Here is a 7,500-nt window from a genome sequence, read left to right on the forward strand (position 1 = left end):
GCCATAAAGCTAAACCCTTTATGGACGGGAAACCTAAGGTAATCCCATAAATTGGCCTTCTCCATTTTATATATATATAATATATATATATATATATATATATATATATATATATATATATATATATATATATAGGTAGAGTTTACGAAAAACTCTTAATGTTTTCTGTAAATGTTTAACTGTATATATACACCCGGTGATCAATACAGTATTAGATTCTGTCTGTTTGCCTTATTACGTATTCTCAACCAGTTTTTTTTTTTTTTTGCTTATTTTCTAAATTTGTTATGCTTTACTTGTTCACTAAAATTGCTTGTTTGTTTATCGCTTATTCGTGGATTGGCTTAATAGCTGTTTTGATTTTCTGTGGGCTACGTCATTTATATCCTGTTTACTAAAGTTATATTATATCTCAAATTGCTAAATATACATTTTTCATATAATTTTATGTTGTGCTGTTTTCAAATTTTCGTTCTGTATAATTCGTAAATTGCTATTATATTTCTAGGATCGTTAGAAATGTATTTGACATAATTTGCTAGTTTATATTTGCATTTGTTAATCTTGTAATTAATATCTGAAGTCGCTAAAGTTATTTTTCATATTTTCTGCCTTGGGGGTTGCTTATTATATGATAGCTTTCGACTTTCTTTTCCATGACAAATTTGCTTTGTTGTACCACTGACGTTAGCATTGCTGTAATTTCCTCCTGCAGAGGAAGCAACAGTATGTCATCACTTCTATTTCCTCACCAGTAAATGAAATGACAACAAACAAATATATTAAAATCTTATTTTGCGACATCAGATACAAACTGAAATTATAGAAAACACAAGAACCTAAAAGTATGACAACCAAAATCATATCTAATGATTTCAGATACAAAAAATATCTACAGACGAAATATTTTAGCTATACAGGCTAATCGCATAAACAAAATTCTGAAACAGAACAAACACTGAGCCAACCAATGCGTAAAAGATAATCCAATAAACAACACTAGCGAGTCAAAATACAGCTTACAATAATAATAATAAATGGAGATTACTCAATAAAGAAGCAGACACAAAACTGTTATGATTGGTTAATAGAAATCGATACAGATAAACCCTTTCAGAAAAAAAACAAAAACGGGATTATCATATTGCATCCGTATTATTGTGAGGGGTAATATATATCCCCACTTAAACGTGTATGTTCTGTTGGAACAATATATACTGTGGTAGATACCATAAAATAAACTTATTTCGGTTGTTCTTGTAAAATGCACACTTGTTTATATCGCTAGCAACATCTCCAGCGTCGAGACCACCAGATCACCTGAATTCGACCTTCTTTGGTATTGTCAATGATGGATGCTCGATGAGCTGGAGATGGCTGGCATTTATCTTCCCGTTAGCGATATAAACTAGAGTGTTTTTTGTACCAGAAACCAGTATGAGAGTTTCTCTCATGGTATCTACTGCAATATAGCTTGTTCTAACAAAACATCCACGTTTAAGTGGGGATCGATATTACTTCACGATATTAACATTGTCTCTGTCGCTTAATTATTTCATTATTATTGTGTTCGTGCTTACATAACTGTTAATTTGTTTGGGGGTAGTGATAGTTGTGTGAATTTATACCTGAGATTTGTGGGAAACTGGGTGTTATTTCGTATTTTCTCTATACGTCGAATATGAGTTTCTAGTGTATGTGCATTGGTTCTGTAACTTGTCTACATGTCGATTCGTTTGAACTTATTGAAAGGCCTTTTTTATTTCAATACATCTACTCATTAATCCGGCAAGCTGGCAGAATAGTTACCGTGCTGGAAAATGCTTAGGGGCGTTTCTTGTAACTTTATGTTGTGGGTTCAAATACCGCCAGAGTAGACTTTGCATTTCATCCTTCTGGGGATTTTGTTATGGGATACGAGTATGATTTTTGTTTTGGGCGGATAGCACGGGACCCAAGTCTTGTATGCCAACATCATTTGGGCAATGCTGATGGAATACGTTGCACATCATGCAGATGATGTAACGTTCACGGCGGCGTTGGAGAGAGAATAAGCTAGAGCTTTTCTAGTCGACCCCAATAGTCAAAGCCTGTCATGCCATATATTTTTTTTTCTTTTGTAATTGACCTTTGAGGTGCTTCAATTTTCGTGATACTCTGTTTCGTGTGGGGAGACCACAGTAGACAACAGTAATCAAGGTGGGATCGGGCAAAAGTAGAGAAGAGAAGAATAAAGTTCTGAGAATCCAGGAACACATTCTGCTGTTTATATGAGCGGCCCAGCTTATGTTGTTGTCCACAATAACTCCCAAGTCTCTGATGCTGGATGCCATGAGAGTTTCACCTGAAGGAAGGGCGTATAAGAGTTTCAGGGTATCCTCTTTTCTGAAGTGGATTAACTCAAATTTTCTTCGTTCAGGAGCATATTATTCTTTTCTGGCCATTGGTCGACAGCCAGTAGATCTGACTGAAGGCATGCCCGGTCACCCACTTCATTGATGACCTTCTGGATCTTAGAATCATCTGCAAATATCTTATGTTACTGTACTTGATGATGTCAGTAATGTCATTGATATAGATGATGAAAAGAAGTGGGCCCAACACAGTTCCTCGTGGAACACCACTACTATCTTTGGCTGGGCTAATTTTACTCCTTCGACTACGTGTTGGGTTCTGTCTGTCAGGAAACACTTGATACATTGTTGTAACTTTCCAGAGACACCAGTGTTGGATTATTTTTTTCAAGAGGATCTTATGATCCACCATGTCAAAGGCATTGCTGGAATCAAGGTAGATGACATCAGTGTTCGAACCCTCTCTTAAAGCTTTCAAAATGTCATCAGGGTGATGCAGGAGCTGCGTTAGGCAGTTCCTTCAATTACGGAATCCATGTTGGTTGGGGTTGAGGAGTCTGTTGCTTTCAAGAAAGTGGGTTACCCGTGATCTCACCACCCTCTCAAACACCTTGATGATACGAGAGGTGAGATCGACCGGTAGTTCACTGCAAGGGACTTGTTTCTCTTTTTAAAAACTGGGACAACAGACTGGGACAGAAAGTTTTCAGGAATATAACCAGCATCCAGTGAGTTCCTTCACAGATTAGCAAGAGGAGATGCAAGATGGTGACCACACACTTTCAAGATACAAACAAGGAATCTATCAGGGTCTACTGCTGAATTGTGTTTAATTTCGTTTATTGCTGCTAAGAGATCAGGGGCGCCAACCGTTATGTCCGATATAGTGTGTTAAGGATTAACATCACTGATATAGTCGAGATCGGCCATATTAGGATTGCTAAAGACAGAGCAGTACTGTTTCTGCAGTATCCCACTCATGGTTTTGGCATTGTCTTGGAGAGCGCCATTTTCATCAATTTCAGGACCAACAGCCAAAGCAGTGACTTTGAGTTTTTTTCGCAAAAGAGGACACGTTGGGATTGAGTTTGATTTTCTCAACGGCCCATTTCTCTTCAGCTGTTCTTTGGTTATTGATTAAGGTCGTCAAGCAGTGTATCGTATTAAACAGCACATGGTATTACAATAATTTGAAAAAAAGTTACAAATATTCCACTGCTTTGGAAATACCTGTCTCTTAGGAAAAACTGGATAAGCGTCTATGTGCATTTTCTGTCATTGACTGAAAACTATTATTAGACGAAAGTAGAAAGTTATAATTTTGTCTATGTTTTGCTTTTGACTTAACGAGACTATTGATTCTTGTAGATAGGTTCAAATTTCGTTACTCCTAATTTAACAGCCTTTCCGTAGTGACAGTTAGGCATTTATTTATTTCTTTACTTCTTTTCAGGAGTTTGCACACCAGACGGCCATAACTTCTTTTCTCTCTCTCTCTCTCTTTTCACTTCTCTCCATCACACCGTCTTTTCCTCGTTCCTCTCTTTCCTCTCTAAATATAGAGATACTATCTCTCCCTTTTCTCTTTCTCTCTTTCTCTATCCCTTTATTTCATTCCATCACACTATCTTCCTTCATCGCCGTATTTCTTCATTACACTGTCTTTTCTTCGTTTCTCGCTTTCTCTCTCTCTCTATTTCCTATAAATACATTGACACAGTCTCTCTCCCTCTCTCTCTCTCTCTCTCTCTCCCTCGCCTCTCTCTCTCTTCTCTTCTCCCCCATCACGCCGTCCTTCTTTCAGCCATACAATCCACCTAATATTATATATACATATATATATATTATATATATATATATATATATATATATATATATATATATATATGCAAATGTAACATGTGACAATTATTCGGTAGCCATGATAAAACTCCGAGTTTTGGATGTTGAGGTGGAAATCCACGCCGCCATCTCTTCAGTTATCCGCCCATCGGGAAAATAATTAAATAATTGTCACATATTACATTTACAGATAAATTATTTTATTTACATAACATCGAGGCTTTTTCATTGTTCGTTGTCTTGCCATGTTTATCAATATATATGTATATAATATATATATATATAATTATATATATATACACGCAATATTAAGTCTCTGACCGTGAAGTAAACGGTAGTAGTTCATGTTTGTAATGCAAGCCATATGCTACAAATGTGTCCCAGAGAGAAAGGCCACTGTACACAAGAACAAAATCCCTAGGGAGAGGAAAATTCTTATGAGACGGCGTACAAAACTTCAAATTACCTAAACAAACCAATTGAAAGCAGTGAAAAATTCCGCCTGAAAATACAACTGCTGGAGATTGAAAAGCACCTGCAACTCTCCCATAAAAAAGAAAGAGCAGACAAAGTAGCCTGGGCTATAATCAATATAAAACCTAGCAAAACCGCTGCAGTCCCTCTTCCAGAGCTTCCTTGCAACTGGCAAACTTCCAAGCAAGAAGGTAAAATACCCCCTATTCATAAAGGAGGTAGTAGAGCAAAGGCCAAAAACTACAGACCTATCTCTCTGACCTCGCACATCAGCAAAGTCATGGAACGAATAGTCAGAAGAAAACTGATCACCTTCCTTGAGGTAAATGACTTGCTGACTGACACTGAAGATGATTTCTGACCAGAAAGAAGCTGTCTGACTCAGCTCTATGAGTGGATGTTGAAACAGCTGCTCAACCACTCAAATGTGGATGTGATATATTTCAACTTTGCAAAGGCCTTCGATAAATTCCATCATGGAGTATGTCACAAGCTGCGTGATCTTGGCATAGTCGGAAAATTGGGAAAATGGCTGCATAACTTTCTGAAGGATACAAGTCAGGTGGTAATAAACAATGGGGGCCACCTCCAATGACACGCAAACAGACAGCGGTCTATATATACATAGATAGATATATACATATACATATATATACATATGTACAGGTATACTCACACACACACACACACACACACACACACACACACATACACACATACACACACACACATACATACATATTTTCAAATATGTATATGTAAGTCTCCCTGATTCTGTACAAGTCCGTTTTCTATTTTCCTACACTGTGTAATACATTTCGTGGCCACCTATTGATTGTCTGTTTGTGTCAGTTAATGTGCATGCATATGTGCGTGCGCGAGAGTATATATGCGTGAGCGCCTCTATATTAAGCCTATGTTTATGTAAACAGAACAATTTTAGACGACTTTAAACTAATTTTCTTCTGAGATTTTTATCTCTAAAGATGATAATCTTTACGTCTGGGAAATTTATGCCGTGACTCTCCAAAATTTATAAATATTTTCTAAATTTCTGCTTTCAATTTTGTAGTTTACGTGTCTAATATTTCCAGATTTACACACATGATTTCTATCCAGTTAATGATCACTACAAAAATCGATATCTGCTGCACACTTTGAAGAAAGTTATATATGCTGTGTAAGTATGTTTGGTGCTATACATATGTATATGTATCACACACACACGCACACATACAAGCACACACACATATACATACTTCTCTCTTTCTCTTTATATATATATATTATATACAGGGTGTCCCCAAAAAATGCATACACACCTTAAATAATTGTAAATTTGTTATTCTTTGTAAGCCTAGTACATATTCTATCGTTCTCTTTTGCCGAACCACTATGTGTATACATTTTTTGGGGACACCCTGTAATATATATATATATATATATATATATTATATATATGAAATTTGATATTCCAATATTTAGATGTGACGTGTGTTACCTATAGTAATCATTATCATCTCTGAACCTTGGCATTGAGTAATTTAAAAGTCACAAACGCGCGCGCGTGTGTTTGTGTGTGAGAGAGAGAGAGATTAACTTATATATATATATATATATATATATATATATATATATATATATATATATATAATATATTATATATAAGTATACATACATATCTAGAAGAAGGATAATCTTACTTGAAACGTATGATGTTTGTATTACCCGGCTATTTATCGTCCAGTACTTCTTGCTTTGTTCTAGTTTAGCAGTTTCCATCATTTACTCGTGTGGGGAATACCTCTCTCACAGAAAAAATATTGGTTTACAATATCTTAGTCTCATTTCCGAACTTCTATTCTTCCCTGTACAAAACATAACATCTTACGAACTTCTTTTGAGCTAGTCTTTGTGGACATTTCTGTGAGACTATTGGAATGTCGTGTTTGTCTCTCATAACGAAATAGCACCACCTCGTAGTTTTCTGACTTAAGAGGAAACAGGAACGCAAAGCGAATAATGAAGTCAAAAACCAACATGTTGTTATGCATTAAGAACTTCATGATTTTCGTTTTCACTTTTAAGTATCAATCTGATAAAGAAACGAAAGCTCCATCACTGGAATTTGGATAACAACAAAGATAATTGTTACATGCAGAAATTTAAGAAAGTCCTGCATATTTTTATTGTTCCACTCACAGAATACATATGTAAAGTTCGTATTAGCGGATCTCTTTAAGAAACACTATATGCACCAATGTCTATCGGTATAAATATAAATTTATTACTAGAGTAGAGGGGCTGCAAGGTTTGAAACAGTTATCCATAAACATTCTCCGTCTAACTTATTTTGGAAGAGATGTACACATCTGCAGGGGAGCTAACCCCTATAACTATGCATCACTTCCCTTTTCTGTTCAAATAACTGAATATGTATTATGCGTTGCTGGTCGTAGATGAGAAAAGCAAAACACTTCCATGATGAAATGAAAGGCATATGTCAGCGTGATAGGTAAGTTCTCTTAACACCTACTACAAAAGGCACCCATCGTTGTCACATATCTGCAAAAGAGTGCAGGTGCCTATCAGGATTGAAATGCCAAGCTTTGTGCTGCTCATCGTAAGAGAACAATTATGCGATGAAATTGCTTGAAATTGAATTGTAACCATCAACATATATGTGCGTATGTATCTATGTACGCATGCAAGCAAGTACTTATGTAACAATGTACGTGTCTTTCTAAGTACTAAGTACGGGCTTCTTCCAGTTTCCGTCTACCAAATCCACTCACTTGGATTGAAAGTTAGTTTATAAACTGATGTTGTG

General features: G+C 36.1%; 1 long non-coding RNA gene across 1 annotated transcript in view; it reads right to left on the minus strand.

The window, feature by feature from the left end:
• Positions 1 to 21: 21 nt before the first annotated feature.
• LOC118764716 overlaps positions 22 to 7,500 on the minus strand; it is a 12,173-nt gene continuing 4,694 nt past the window's right edge. The window contains exon 3 of the long non-coding RNA XR_005000521.1: positions 22 to 33. This is a non-coding gene — a long non-coding RNA (uncharacterized LOC118764716). The remainder of the gene's footprint in view (positions 34 to 7,500) is intronic.

This window comes from Octopus sinensis, linkage group LG9 (genome assembly GCF_006345805.1).
Source record: "Octopus sinensis linkage group LG9, ASM634580v1, whole genome shotgun sequence".
Classification (NCBI taxonomy): domain Eukaryota; kingdom Metazoa; phylum Mollusca; class Cephalopoda; order Octopoda; family Octopodidae; genus Octopus; species Octopus sinensis.